Source organism: Nyctibius grandis, chromosome 13 (genome assembly GCF_013368605.1).
Source record: "Nyctibius grandis isolate bNycGra1 chromosome 13, bNycGra1.pri, whole genome shotgun sequence".
In the NCBI taxonomy this organism is placed as follows: domain Eukaryota; kingdom Metazoa; phylum Chordata; class Aves; order Nyctibiiformes; family Nyctibiidae; genus Nyctibius; species Nyctibius grandis.
The window spans coordinates 4537254-4552965 of record NC_090670.1 but is presented as its reverse complement, the minus strand read 5'-3'; the positions used below and the strand labels follow the sequence as shown (position 1 = coordinate 4552965).

General features: G+C 33.9%; 1 protein-coding gene across 1 annotated transcript in view; it reads right to left on the bottom strand.

The window, feature by feature from the left end:
* PCDH11X (protocadherin 11 X-linked) overlaps positions 1-15712 on the bottom strand; it is a 304231-nt gene that overhangs the window by 258267 nt on the left and 30252 nt on the right. The gene's annotated exons all lie outside the window — the stretch shown is intronic.

Genomic DNA, 15712 nt, shown 5'->3' with positions numbered 1-15712 from the left:
TTTTCACTAGTAGAACTAGATGGAATCCAAGTGAAAACTCACAACATATTTATAAAATAAAGATGAATGTAGAAGTTGATGAGCCATATAAGTGATCAGAAAGCAGTGTGCTTTTGGGCTTTACCCTGAAAGTGTGTATGAATAGATAGATTTAAAATATTTACATCTATAAGTAAATTGAATTTCTTTGGATATTTATGTATATAAGTAGTGGACCCACAAAAACAATTAAGACTCTGATTACCACTGAGACACTTACATATACTTGAGGATCTAGAAATATTAAAAACATTTGTACTGACATAGGGTTGTATTAATCTCAGAGAACTCTGAGAGGATCCCAGAAATAGGCTGAATAGGAAAAAGTACTTTCTTGAAAGTATTGACATGTCAAAGAGTGGAATTCTTGCAAATATGCTTGGTTTTCAGCATTAGCTTAAAATTCATTTGTGTGAATATTCACAGGTTCTGTATTAGCAATAATAAGGAGCGACACAAAAGAAATAGCGTGATGATGCAACATACTACTGTATGCATTAAAACAGAAAGAGTGCAAAGGCACGAAGACTGAAAAAGATGAAGACATGTTTCGTGAAGCATGAGGAGACAGCTGAAGACTGTTCAATATCTAGAAGTGAAGAGGAAGATGGAGATACAGACAAAAGTGTGAGTAAGGAAAGAACTTATCCTGCAGCTTCCTCATGTGAAGCAGTTCAGTTTTCTCATTCAAAATGAAGCAATTTTTAAGATAGGAAGGAAGGAATGAAGCAAGACAGACTTCCTGAACACATGAGGGCCTCACTAGAGCTGAATGGAAATTTTCACCTTATCCCATCATGACTTTTTCAACTGGGAAGCCAGAGAACAAGCTGCTTCTTTGAGAGCTCACAATACAATCACTCCAAGTAAAATTGAGCATATATGCTGTCTGGAATACAAGGCACACCTTTGTCAAAGAAACAAAGAGATATGACTGAAAGAAAGTGAATGACTGTGATCTGCTTTAATGACTTCTGTTTAAAACAGACTTTGCTAGACTTTCTCTAAGCCCCAGAAAGGGGCTTAGAAGCCCCCAGGTTTCTCTGGTACTCAAGTACTTCATATCAATCTGTAAAGTATATACATGCTCTTTCAACAGGAATTAAACACAACAAGGGAAATCCCAATTAAAACAAGGAAAAACTTTTCACCATGGGGATGGTCAAATAGGAACTAGTGTTTCAGGAAGGTTTGGGAATGTCTACCCTTAGAGATACTCAGAAGTCAACTGAACACAGTCCAGAGCAAACTGATCTAAATTAGCCTAGTTTTGAGCACCGTGATTGGACCAGGTGACTCCCACAGGTCCCTCTGAACCTGAATCATTCTATGATTCCACGATCTAAAATCTTTAAGAACTCTGATATAACAAATAAATGTATATTCTGTGACTCACCAACATATCCTAAATGGTTGTGATATATTGTCAAAGGAGATTTATACATCTGATATTAATTCCTTCAGTTATTATCACAGTGTTTTTGTCAAGTGTCAAGTTGACACAATTGCCAAGTGCAAGAACTTACATATGTCTGGACTGTGACACAAAAAAACCACTATAGTTTCAATATATTAATATAAAAATAGGGAAACATATAAATAATCCTAAACCCTCTATTAGAGACCAGGAAACAAGAATCTCATGGTGTTAGACTATACAAGTATTCTTTTAAATCATGAAAGAACAAAGATAATATTTGATGAACAGGATATGAAGTAACTTGAGTTAGGCAGCTGGCCAAAGGAATAATACATAGAAGTGGTTTTACAATAAACCTGATGAAGAAAGGGAATTGAGTCAGCTAAAATCACTTATCAGGTATTACTGATTACAACCTTGGTGGTACAATGGCCAAATAATGTTACTACTTACTTAAAATGTATTAATTGCATAGAAGTTACTATGTTTAAGTTATGTTCGAAGGAATCCTCAAGCCTAATATTTTCAAAATTAGTAAGTTTGATGATTGTCCCATGTGTAAATAAACACCAATCTGTTTATCAATGTTTTTTAATTAGTCACAATGTCATTTTGCTAGATTAAAATAAAAATCTGCTTCAGGCCATTACAAAATGCATTCATCCATGCTACTAAACAGCAAGAAATATCTTAGATTACTCCCTTATAGAGAAAATACTCATTTGAAAACTATCAGAAAATTACCTTCTTTTTGTGTCTGTATCTATGTATAAGTTTCTACAGCCCTATAACGTATAAAATAAGAGTCAAAAAGGTAAATATTTAGTGTGAAGAATAAGTAACCACATAGAAGCTATGATCTTACTTCAATGTGTCTAATGGGACATACTTCTGAGAAGTATCAGCTATCTGTATTTGGAAGAGTAGCTTACTGCTATTTTGGGGGAGAAAACCAGGATTTTCTTGTAGGATTTCTGGCAAATCCATTGTTCCCACTCAGTTCTAAAAAATACTATAGATCAAGGTGACTCAGCTGGACTGTAAAGCAGCAGATACAACAATGCTGATCACTGCTGCTAATAACAATATCATACATAACTTTACAAGTGGCAGTAGCTCTTAGTTGCAGCACTGAGTTCTCAGTTTAACACGAGTTGGGAGAAACATTTCTTCTACAAATTGTAGTGGTTTTGGCTTCCAACTTTGAAACCAACAGCAATCAAAATCTCAGAAGGCTGTAGAAGTTACTGCCTCCTTTCTGCTAAGCTTGAGAACATAATCCAATGTTTTCCTCCCCTCTTGAAGTTTTGTTTACAAATATACTTATTCAAAACAGAAAAGCACTTTCCCAGCTTCAGTTTGATTCGTTGGTATGTTTGCTACAGAGAGTTTCATGTTAACCCCCCCAAAACCAGATGCTTTTGAAAACAAAACAGAAGGTAGAAAATGCTTATGCTTTCATAGTGTATAATTTAAATATCTATATCTATATGTTTATGTAATTATAATAATTGGGTACCTGTGAGCATTCAAGAAATAAAATGCAACAAAGCTAGAAGACAGTTTATTGCTATATAGAAACTATAATTTTATCTCAGGTAAGTTTAAAAATGGAAAAAAGTAAATCATACTATAAACTTTTTGTACCATCCTTAAGAATTTAAATAGTTTCATCTAGTTAAAAATAGCCAAGAAAACTGTACCATGTACTTTTCAAGTCTAAGTTACATTTCTTTTCCACTTCCAGTTCAAAAATGCATTAGTTTTCAAAGGGAGGCAAACAAATTTTCTAACAGGTACTAAAAATCAGTCAACAATAAAATTAAGACATCTTACCTTACAGTCAAGATAAACCTGATTGATACAAATCAGATTTTTCAACTCAGATATGAACACATATCCATGTGTTCACATACATGCAAAGTTAGCAGGTAACATTCTACTACTTTCATCAATAATAATAAATCCACACTAATCCAATTAAGAAAGTATGTCAGAATGTGTCAAACTGTGACTCAAAACTACATCTGCACACATCTCTGATGTAACACTTTAGACTTTGATAGAGCTATCTCACCACAATAAAAATTATACACTGACAAGATCTTCCTTTTCTCTCATCCCTTGCTACCCTTGATACTGCCTAAATCCCGCACATGGTCATGACCTTGTCTACACAGACCCTGGCAACTTTGCTTGACAGATAATCACAAAAGATACACAGCACTGAGTAGCTGAGGCATGGGTATTTTTCATTTAACTGGTGGACAAGAATGAATACCAAGATTGCACTCTATTAGTTTCTTTCAAATACTTTAAGATGCTTTCTTGTATCTTAAGAATTAAAATAGTACAAATCACTTTATCAACAAATCGATTTAAAAATACATAACACCTTGTGTGTTCACCTTCCAAAAAAATAAAACCACCATACCACACATATGTAAGCCAAAATGTCCTCTTAACTTCAAGTCAGATTTTCTAGCACAATTCCACCAGCGACATGCTCCCAAATTGATGGAAATTTTCGGTATACCATACAATGACATACCATAATTCTCCAAAATTAACAGAAGATACAGATATATTCTTATTTTATAAGAAGCTACTTTATAAGTTCCACTTCTGCCAGAAAATATTTAGCTGTTATTTAGTATTTAATTTTAATTAATTTATATTTTAAAATGTAAAATATTTAAACTGTTATTTAATACAAAATAACAGTTAAAGACCTTGTGATACTATTTGGTTTCTTTCCCCGTAAAGTGTGTCTAAGTCACAGAATGCACGTGTTTTCCGGAATATTTTCAACTACTCAAATACTCTAAAAGTTCAAAGGAAAGGAGGTTCCAAATTCCATTCTCCTGTTTGAAGTACTTCTGTCTCTGGGTCATTTGCTTATCTGAAACACACATGCACCAGTGGATGTGGGACCAGAATTTGTCCCCTGCTGTTTTTCTTTTTAACAGAAGAGGAAGAGAGGAAGAAAGAAAGAAAGAATCAATCATCCCATCATTGGTTTAGATATAGATCTAGAAAGAGTATTTTTGTGTGGGAAAGTCTGTGATTGGGGTCTTTCAGATCCATATTAGTGTCAGTGCATTTATACACCTGCAACTTGTTTGCTACTGATGCACACAGAAAAAAAGGAAGGTTTTGTACTGCCCAGACAACAAAAAGGAGGACATTCTTTTGAGGAAAGGTCTTAGATCCAAATTTCATGTCAGACTGATGATGACATCAAGAACAAAGACAACATCACAGCCCAGAAGGAAACAGAGAACATAAGCAGAGGGCAGTTCATCCATCTGACAGCCATGGGCATCTTCACTTAGCAGAGAAAGAATGAAAAGTACGCTGAGAAAACAGACTGGAATTCAGCTCGTAATTCTTAGCTGCAATTCAGTGATGAGAAAATCAAACCTCACATCTTTGATATCATCATTCAGTTTTTATTGGAAATAAGTTATTTGATCTTTAATGAACACCTTCCATAAAAATGAAAAACATACTAAATACAAATGAATAAAATCTATTTAAAAGATTGCGGAAAGTCGGTAGTATCCCTGAAAAATTCCTGATAACACACTTACTTAATATCCACCTGTATGAATATAAATAACTGAATTTGATTTACATGTGTCTATGAAATAAGCAGAGGCTCACAATTTGGAGGCAATACAGAAACATCGTTTTCACGACATTTTCAGTGGCAAGATTTAGGAGAATGAGTCTACATAGTAGGAAAAAATAGTATTTTAGAATAGTGAGAGAGAGTATTGGAATGAGTAAAAGTGAAATAGTGAAAGATAAAGAACTGAAATTCAAAAATGTATTTATCACATAGTATCCTAACTTCCAGGTTATCAAGAGTCCCTTTCTAATATAGCAAGAACCCAGTACGCTCTCAGAAGGGAAGACCAACCTTTCCAGATCTCAAAAAAATGCGGTAGAGTGAAACCTTTAGTGCTTGGCTATCTTTCAGGGACATGGTTTATTGGCGGACTTGGCAGTGCCAGCTTAACGGTTGGACTCAATGATCCTAAAAGTCTTTTCCAACTTAAACAATTCTATGATTCACAGCAAGGTATATGGGGTACTCAGGCACATATCTACAGTTATATTCTATGTAATATATACTGCCTAAAAATGTTGCTAATTGAATATGTGATAAATGCGTATATACATTCTCATGCTCTTTCTTTACATACACATGCACACAAAATACATACATACACAGATGTATATATAAGTACTATCTCTCTCTCTCTAGCTCTAAACACTGTATAAACACTCACACATACATGTAAACATTGTTAGATGATGCCCAGCTCTTGGAATTCCTTCTTAGACCAGATTTCTTTGAATAAAAGGTAGACAAAAGAGAAGTACTGCTAAGGAGTATGAGGTTTTGAAAGAAGCATATTTCTTTAGATAGATTACTAGTAACATTTACTGTACTTCAGGTATGGTGAAGTTATTTTAATAATTATAGCTCCTAATCACTGTAAAAAATATCATATATGTATAGATTTGATGGTGTGCATGCACTAAGCAAACAGATCAGAGGTGTATTTAAAAACAGTGCTTCTCCAGGAGGTATACAAATATAATCTTCAAACAAAATTTATTTTAGAAATAGATAAATAAGACATAAAAAAGAACAGTGCTCAGTAATTCAATATGAAAGCAAAAATATATATTAAAAATATTTGTTAAAAAGATCTTACAAATAATACTTAAGACCAGGATATACCATAAATATATGTTTTATGGTAAAATGGGAAATCACTGAAAGTGTGTAACAAAAAAACTCTGCACCATTAGAGTTTGTTAAAAAAATAATTCTATTTACATCACAAACCAGCTTTGTTCCTGACAGCACCCTACTGACTTTCAACAGTCCTCCACTTAATTAAATTCAGAAGGATTTAAAGATATCCTCCAAAGTCCAATATACTTTCTGATATGATAGGCAGCTTTTATACAAACTGCAGATTGTGTGCCACAGCTTTTTCTTGGAGTGATTCACTTGATATCAGGGCATGTTTGAGATTGAGTGGCATTGAGTTTTGGTAGACACGCATCCATATGAAATGCGGGTATTGACAATATGACATAGGATGCAGAACAGAAAATGTGAGAGCCATCTTTGGCTGCTGGCATTGTAGGGCTAAAAACAGTGATGCTATTAATTTACTCTGTAAAACTGGCAACAAATAAAGAACTATTCTTCTTGCTGAGCCACACATAGCACTGTAACTAACCAAAACCAAACTCTAGGACTTTACCTATAGATACAGACCTGCCTGCACTGGTCACAGAGGTGGCAATGTGCACCAGATAGAAGGATGAATCTCTTGAGAAGTTTACTGAGATGACAGTGAGTAATAATAATTACAGTCTAAAGTACAATAAAATAACTTAGAAAGTATGATTGAAATTCCAAAGAAAATATAATTAGTTCTCAATTTCAAAAGCAGCATTTGGTCAACTCAGTGATTTTTGCTCTTAGTTTACTCTGAGTTCTATGCAGTCAGAAAACAGTATTTGTCAGTGAAAACATTTGAGAAACAGAGTTGGTTTTGACACACATACACCTAGCTTTGACTCATGATACTAACGCTCATTTTAAAAAAAAACAAACTAAATATAGAAATTTTTGACTGGCCTCCATTTAGCCTTCACATCATTGGAAAGTATAGAAATTGATATTCGGCACACAAACAGTCAGTACACATTAGGCTTTCATGAGACTTTCATGAACCTATTTAACCATCAGAAGGAAATGAGCTCTCTGAACATGTCTTATGCCAGTCTATAAAGAATTACTTTTTAAAAAGTGATACTTAGATGTAAGAAAACAAAAATCACAACAGAGGAAACACATGAAACTGAACCACTTCAGAGGCTGCTGGCTTTTCCCTCAGTCCATTTGGAGGGTTATGATATTTGGCTTTGCTGACTCATGAGAGAACTAGGAGAGTTTACTGATTTAGACCAATAATCCATCCACTTGATGTACCTTTTATTTCAGATATAACTTTTTTAAAGCTTAAAATCATCCTAGATTCTTCTAGAATTATTTATTGATAGACTAGACTGAGATGACCAGTGAAACACTAGGAAAAAGGTAGACCTTCAGCTCGGTTAAAAGCAAAAGAACTAGGAATCTCATTAAAAATATTTTTCTCCGCAAGCACATAACTGGCACATTTAAATTAGAGAGGTACTTATCAAAGGCTTTCTTCATACTCAGTGTGAGAAAGTAGGCACTTCTATAGGGCATGCAGTCCTAAAAATCAAAATAACCTGCTCTAGTATATCTACACCTTTTCACTACCAGAGAAAAAACTGAGGGCAACTATATGTCCACTGGAGACGACTAAATTATGTGCTTGAAGTTAGATTAGATTAACCTAGCCCAGTATCTCAACTCACTAGCCCTCAATTAAAAAAAAAAAAGTTTCGCTGTAAGCATTCAAATTATTTGGTGCTTGTGTTTCTCAAACATTAATTTTACGTATATGAGTTTTCTCATCAGGGAAATCCAGCCTAATTATCATAAGATCAGAAATCCAAAGTTTCAAAAAACAAAGAAAAACCAGAAACTGGAAGTCTGTGAAATCCTACCATCCTCCTGACAAACAGCTCAACTAGGCCAAAGGGTTATTACTCTCAACAAATATCTTTGAATGCTTCCCATCACCCACCTACGAAGCATTTAAGCAAACAATTGTAACAGTAATAGGCAGGACCAATCTTTGTTACACTAAACAATACCTCTTGAATAAATTCCTTACTATGTTAGGAGTGAACTTTCAACCCAAAGCAACTGGCTGAATTGTGGCACTGAGTCAATAAATATCATTACTGTATATCTAACCACTGAAAGTGTTGTTTTTTCAGTTGGAAGCATAAATGCTGCAAGGGTATAATAAATAGGAATAGCAAAACTGTCTTACAGATACATAAACTTCTTCCCAAGAAAATAATTTCATTATCGGAAATGAAAAATTTTCCGTAAGTCATAGCTATAATTATACAATACAATATGCTAAATTACAATACGTACTTCATTATTAACAGAATTTATTTTACAGATCAAATAGCCAAATACACATTTTTAAAAGAGCCAGATAGCAAATGTGGAGGAAACTATAGGCAACAGTCATGGTAGACATTCTGCAGTCCAAGAACTGAGGCAACGTGAATATTAAGTACAAGCCTATAAATACCTTTACATCAAACATACAGTAATGTGTAAGAATTCCATGTTGTAGTCTAATTCATGAATCATTAATAACTTTTTCTTTAAAAGAAAGTTATATATACTGTATACATCCCAGTTAAAAGCAGTGTTGGTATTTCATTTTATTCTAGCAAACTAATATTACATGTCTTCATATAAGTGCAGAAAACAGGGTTCTTTATACTCCTTTGCTTCCTAAGAGATTTTGCATTGCATATGAAATTCTAATATTATAGATGATACATATTAAGCATTACTCCCTAAAATGTGAGGCAATACATAAGAACTTGCAACCAACCTGCAAACAAAGCTATGACAGTCAAATTTTATTTTTTAAATGATCCGTGCTAAATAACAAATTATAATGCAAAAAAATTAAATTAAAAAAAAAGTTAACTATATATAGAAATAATCTGGGAAAAACCCCAACAGTAGGCCATTTTTTCCCCCATGTGCTGGCTAACAGTGAAAAAAGTATGTATGCTATTTCCTATTTTATCACACTGAAAAGCAAGCCACTGGATTTAGGACTTCTTTTTTTTTAAATAAAAGTACTTCAAAAGGTTAAATGTATGGCAACTGTTACACAGACATCATCTAAATTTCAGCAAGCAAAATGCAAATTAAATTTTATTTTTAAAAGTTAAGTGAATACTTTCCAGTTATTTAAGAGGTGATCATTTATTACAAAATGTTGTGGATATGAAAGCAGGAAGTACTCATTTTTCACTACTACTATTGTGCCTATAAAATGAGAAAGCAGTGATTTGATCAATTCTATTTATGATCCATAGCAGCAATAACATCATTAAAATTATTATGGAATAGATATAAATAACACTTAATTCTTAACATGTATAATGGTGCTATAGGTGACAACAATTCATTTGTTTTTCTTTTAAATGCAGGGAGTATAAAGAACTTTACATTCTCTTTTTAATGTATGAATAAAATTTATTGCTCCCTTTTAATATATTTATAGAAACAAAATTCCTAATAGTTTCAACTAAAATAAATAAGGAAAAAATTTGGGACAAGAAGATGATTACAAACAAAATAGATTTACCGTAATCGCCAACCGTGGAGAAGGATGGGTCACATTACTTTTTTCTTAGCAAAACTACATTATAGAACACTATAGCACAATGTACTAAAATTTCTTTGTCTTTTCTTTTTAAAAAATTCTTGCCCTTGATACCTTTCAGTAGGGCAGCTTGAACAGTTCATCGTCACTTCCAAACCCCTCTGGAGATCAGACGATAAATTTCTTCGGCAATCAGAGACAGGACAAAGGGCTTTCTCGTGCTATTTCCTTGTTTCCATGTTTGCTGGCTTAACATCATTGTGTACACGTACGACTTCAGTATATAACATCAGATGCGATGACGTTCAGAGCTGGCAAACAGAGAAACAGCATGAGAAAAGCCCTTTCCTGCGTAATTTTCCCCATATATTGTAAAGTTTGTTTCCAAATTTCTACCATCTCAATCACTGTATGGTCTGAGAAGTACTGAACTACTGCAGTTCCACGTAACCAATCATTTTTGATGTGTGCTTGTTTTCAGGTTTCTATACACAAGTAAAGATCTCAACACATCTACACATACATAGCAAAAATGCCAAAACAGAAGGAACCACAGAAATGGCTTCTATGTCTGTTATTCTAGGTTTCTTACTTTTTTTTTTTTTTGCTTTATCAGCTCAAAACCCCAAATGCTGTTGCAAGATTATAGTTTCAGAAGACTACCATACTACCTAGAACATGTTCTACAGGGTTTTAGCAGAATTCATTCAAGAGCATCATTTCTAAGAGTATAAAATATTTTGATTTCAAGAGTTGTTTTGCATCTTTAATCTATATTTATCATCAACAGAGTTAGAGCCCTAAAAATTCACAGAAATTAAGCCATTCAGATCGATTCTTTCACAGGAAAGAAAACACTATCAATACCACAGTCACCAAGACACTACCCACTCACTGGTCAGGAAATTGCTATCATCTGCAGATTATTGAGTGAAATACCTTCTGGGAGAAAATAGGAAAAGCAAGAAGTGTGAAAATTAAACTGCAGTTACATCAGACTTCATTGTTGACAATGGTTTACAGCTATAGGTCATTTGAAAAAACAAAGTTGGATCACAAAGAGAAAAGAATAACCTTTTCAGTTATCCTACCGAAAAATGAAGGTGAAATGCATTTAATGTTTAGGAAAATTTATGCTGCTACTACCCCAAGGCAAGTTGCTATTGGAAAGAGTTGCATATGGTTCTAGCTTGCATAAAAATCACCCAATTATTAATGCCGGAACTTCCCAGATATTTTACCCCACACTTTTTCAGTGAAAAATATATATTGAAAGAACAATTGTGAACAAGATTTTCTTTAAAATGTTCCACAGAGGAAAAGCATTTTCTTGACCAGCTTTACTACTTCACTAGTACTGCACATTTAAGTAACTACTCAGTAACTTCTGAGTTGCAGACTTTCACTTATCCTTCAGATAGAAATCTTTTCTCCAGATGTGAATTTCATTTTTTTCTGAAATGTATATACATGGCAGCATATCAGAACTACCAGCAAAATTACCAGCCAGAAAATTAAGAGAAAATAACAAGAATATTTAGAATCATAGTAATCAATTTTGAAATGGCTTTTAGGAAGGGCTTCTACCAACAGCTATTTAGCTGATATTTAGAAGAAAATGTTGAGTGTAATTTACTCTGCATCTGTCAATTCAAAGTACCAGTGTTATCTCTATACCCTTTTACATACCAGAAACGTCAGCACCGCCTACTGATGATTACAGTATACTAACTTAAACTCAATAGTCTCACTGTTATTAAACAAAACAATAAATCCTGTAGCTAAAGATTTATATAACAGGTGAGTTTTCAGAGTTACTCATTTCAGGAACAGTGCAATATTCTTTCAGTTCACATCCTAAGCACACTGTTCTCATAGTGGGTGGAAGCTATAACAACTTTTCACCACATTTCAAATCAGAATCAGAAAACCAAATATACCGTAACTGTAAGCAGGTCTAAGCAATCGCTAATGAGACAGCAAGTCCCCCAAAAGGCAGTGTATTTTAAATGAGGTCTACTGCCTGTTCAGATTTCCATAAGGAATATAATGTCTATCTCCAGTCAGTTTCTAACAAACAAGTTCCACAGAGATCACTCTGTCATCTGAAATTTCTATTCATAAGTATGGATACATTCACAGATGACAGGATCCTGGCAACTAAAATCAACTAATGAAGATTTGCATTAGTAAATATGAAAAAAAAAATCAACCTGTGTGCATGTTCACCCCCTCAACAACTTCCCAAAGACGGTATAGTGTACTAGCAGTGGAGCTAAATTAACGTACAGTCCACTGTGAAGCAGGGAGAAGGACCATAAAGCATGTAATCACAGATTCAGAGCATGATTGCACCTTCCAGCTCTATCAGTGGAAGAGGTGGACTGAAACTGAACCAAGTCCTCCAGTGCCACTTTCATGTTCACAAAGTCAGATAAAACTTGTTCTTAAGTTAAAGTTTAAAATGATAAAAGGTCACAGGACCCTTCCTCAGTGACTAGGTGTTTATTTTCAAAGATTTCTTCTGTTCTTATAGTGTGCATGATACTATTTTCAAATGAAAAGAATGTCTGAAATAGCATCAATTAAAAGAAAGGGACAAGAAGAAGGAGAAGGCATAGGAAGTTCTAATGAACCTTTGTGGCAGTAGCTTCATTGAACCAAGCTACCAGAGATAACATTGTACTCTATAATTCTGCATGTTTTGAACAGATAGGTTGATACCTAGACAGGCATTTGAATTGTCTGAATGTTGTTTGAAGTACTTGAGCAAAGATTTCAGATTTTAAAATTGTGTTACATACTGCATCAAAACTAGACTGGAAGAACGTCTCCTTTCTTTTCATCATTCCAACGCAAATGCAAAACGAATTAGAAGATTTGTGTCAGTGTGGAATACTTCATATAGTCTGCCCTCGCTAAGGTAAATGTCAAAAGTAATCGAGCTTGTACAAAGCTTGCAGACAGATAAACTTCAAAGGTGCTGTATGTTTTTCTACCAAAGAAATGCATCTTTCTATGAGGCCCACGACTGCCAAAATAATGAAAATCTGATGACGCTGAAAGTCAGTTTGACTTTATGAGCCTCCAAATATCCCAGTTTGAAAAACCTAATTATGAATAAGAAGCCCCTTCACAATTTATCACTTGGTAAAACTTCCTTAAAAGAATTCTCTACTACATCCCAAAAGAAAGCATGCTATTCTGAAGGTCTACTGTCACTAGTATTTATTAATTCCTATCGTGTAACTTCAAAATAATATTAATATCTCTCTCCCTTGCCCTTTCTCACGTACAAGTGCAACAGAAGCTTGATCTCTCCCTTATGGGTGATTACATGAGGACCATACTTTTCCCTCTTCAACTTCCTGTAGTTCACGATTCAATGTGTCCTCCGCTACTTCAGGAGTCTCTGACTCCTTCTCCATAAAAATTTCAGCTGTTGCATTGTTGTATTTATTTGCCCACATGACCACTAAAGAGATATTTTGGGGTTTTTTTTAGTAGCAAAACCTTTCAATCTTCTCTTGCATTCTTTTTGAGTACAACTGTTATAATGATTTTCTGTCATTTTATAGATCACTTAGACAAATTTAGCAGTAAAGCAAAGACATAATTTCCTTTCTTTAAAGACCTGAATCAATACCATTCAGACATACACAAAATTTAGAGCTTCAAAGGCAAACATATATTTTTAGCTTTAACTCAATATTATTTCAAATATCAGAGTAGAAAGTCTTGCATGGACAAAACCAAAAACAGCTGAGATGTGCAGCCCTTTAGTATCAGCACGCATTAGAAACTGAAGAGAGATCTTCACAGTGAACATAATCTTCTTTAGTCTCCTTCAGAGAGCTTTTGGCTTGTAAAAGGGATGCATTACAGTAATTGTTAGTGATAAAGTAAAATATTCTCACATTAGACATTATTTTTGTTTTTCAAACTAAAACATCTCCCTTTTTAACTGAACTTATTATCCTTCAATTCTCCAGGCTGTCCTACAGTTTTCTGAAGATTCAGAGTGTGCACGACACAAATGCATCATTAATCACAAACATCCTGTTAGTTGCCGAGGATGGTGGGACAGCATGACATCTGAAGTACTGTGGCAGAAGCTTGTTTGTGTTTGTTTCGTTTCTTTACTGGCTAACAGTGACAAGTCTAAGTCACTTCTACAGCCCCACAGGAGATAAAACTATACAGACTACAATGTACAAAACCAGTTTAGGATTAAGACTGACTTTTTTTATTTTGCTTGTTTTCCGTTATCATAAAATATAATTCTGCCTTTGTGATCACAGTACAACACAAAGGATTTAACTCTAATGGTCTTTCTTCCTCAATCTATGTAAATAAACTTATTTATGAAATTACTTATATTTTATTTAGATAAGTAATGAAAATGTGAATTCACATGTTTAAAGGTAAATCTTGTTTTCAAATTAGGGTAAAAGGCCACTGATAGTGAGTAGTTATACTTTCTCCAACACTGTGATCACTTTCATAAGCAAAAATAAACCTAAAAGAAGGATAACTGTAGATTTAACAAAATCAATACAAACAGTAACATTGATCTGTTTTTGATACATTCAGTGCATCATAGTAATATAAGTTCAGGTACAGCTATATGAAGATAAGCTAATATCAGGTAATGAGTATTAAAAAAAACCCCAACAGTTCTATTCTGCTCTTGCAGATAGGAAGCCCCTGTCATTGACCTTTAAGGCACAGATAAAAGGAAACGCTCTTTTCCCCAACCAACTTCTGCAGAAGAGAATTGCTTTCCATTCTACTTTAAAAGCCTCTTCTGATGGAAAAACTATGTTAGTAAAAACCTAGAGTCATGAGCTTGCTTTCTTTGTTAGCAGCATTACTGCATGACAAAGTGTATTTGAGCAGACAATGGCAGAACCTTTTTGGCTCAGAAGAACTACACCAGAACCCAACTGAAAAATCACTTAGAACAGGACTACAGAAATGCTGAAAACAGCACCACCCTCCTGAGAGGTGTGAGAGTTCAAACAGATGAACAAATTAGCAAGAAGCTTTTCTAAATGTGTAATTTAACACATTCAAATATCTTTAGTAGAAAATACTCAAATCTCAAAAAGCTATACGTTTTTCATTGCTGTCATGTCTTAGAAAAAAGAAATTCTTTTTTGTTTTCCCTTCAGTTTTTCTGTTAATGCATCTCAGAAAAAGATTAAAGTTTTATAAAGCGTAGTCATATGGACTGCTGCACAGATTTGTGTTGCTAAGAGGAATAAAACAGAATAAAATAAACAACCCATCCTGCAATTTTCAAAAATATCATAAGTACTTTTGAACGAGGAGCTTTTTTTACGCACATTTTGTTATTGCTATAGTAGTAATAAAACAAAGCCCACAGAAAAAAATTCAAAAACTCAGCTGGAGCAAGAAGTCTAACAGACTTAGTCATGCTGAGAATTTGTTCCCAAGCAATGATATTAAAATATCAATACTATAATAAACTCTCTTGAGATATTCGTTCTTTAATGATTAATTCCTTGACCAATTAAAGCTTAACTAGAAAACTATTTGCATTGAAAACTTTGTGCTATTTATGAAGAAAGAGAAATAAACAGACAAACAGCAAAGTTTATTATTAACGAAACTTTCCAGAATATGGACAGACATTAGATTCAATTTCCAGTGATTTAAAGCCTTTCTGTAGGGTCTTGAAGAACAAAAAGTACTTTGGTTCTCATTTTATTTTTAATTTTAAGCTGAGGATTCTTTAGACATTTCCTTTGCTGTACTGAATTTCTGAGAAGCTAATATCTGGTTTATCAGGCACAGCAGCAAATAAGTTAGAGCAATTATACCAATGCTTCTAATTTTCCCCTAACTATGCCTGTTAACTGTGTCATTCCACCAGATTTAAGTAGTCTGGTAT